General features: G+C 43.9%; 1 protein-coding gene across 1 annotated transcript in view; it reads left to right on the top strand.

Annotated features, from left to right (window-relative positions):
• The window catches only part of TMEM245 (transmembrane protein 245), a 78,588-nt gene that overhangs the window by 884 nt on the left and 77,139 nt on the right, over nt 1-565 (top strand). The gene's annotated exons all lie outside the window — the stretch shown is intronic.

The following is a 565-nucleotide window of genomic DNA, read 5'->3' as shown; positions in this document are numbered from 1 at the left end:
TCGACTACTTCAGCAGCCAGTGGGTGAGTGAGGGAGTGTCGGTGTGCCGCGGCCGCGCTTTAGGCATGCCCCGCTGCTGGAGATGCTGTTAAGTCAGAGGTGATTCAGGCGAGCTCTTGGGTAAACGTCGAGGCTTGTAGAGTTCTAAGGTGTGTGTTAAAGTGTTGCGAAATAGCAGCGCAGCTCCGCAAGTGACCCGGGATGGGGGAAGGCGCCTTCAGGCGTATTTCTCTGTCTGCTGTGTAGGGTTTTCTTTTTCTTAGCTTATCAAACAGTGCAAAGGCAATTTGAACTTTAAAGAGTAAAGCAGTTTAACTTAGAAATGTTACTGATGCTGACAAATCCTGGGAGGCTACTTTTCACTGCGTTCTGTTCAGTAGGTAGCATAGTTAGAACTGCTGGCAGAACTCTTTTACACTTTGTTACTTATAACTGAAAATACAAAAAGTGCTACATATCAGAAGCAAATTGATATGTGAAAGATCAGTTCAGTAAGTTGTACTTTTGTTAAATACTAATGTACAACTGGCATGCTCAGATTTCTTAGTGTCAAAGACTTTTCAAA

Source organism: Geospiza fortis, unplaced genomic scaffold (assembly GCF_000277835.1).
Source record: "Geospiza fortis unplaced genomic scaffold, GeoFor_1.0 scaffold206, whole genome shotgun sequence".
Taxonomy (NCBI): domain Eukaryota; kingdom Metazoa; phylum Chordata; class Aves; order Passeriformes; family Thraupidae; genus Geospiza; species Geospiza fortis.
This window is presented reverse-complemented; position numbering and strand designations above follow the sequence as displayed.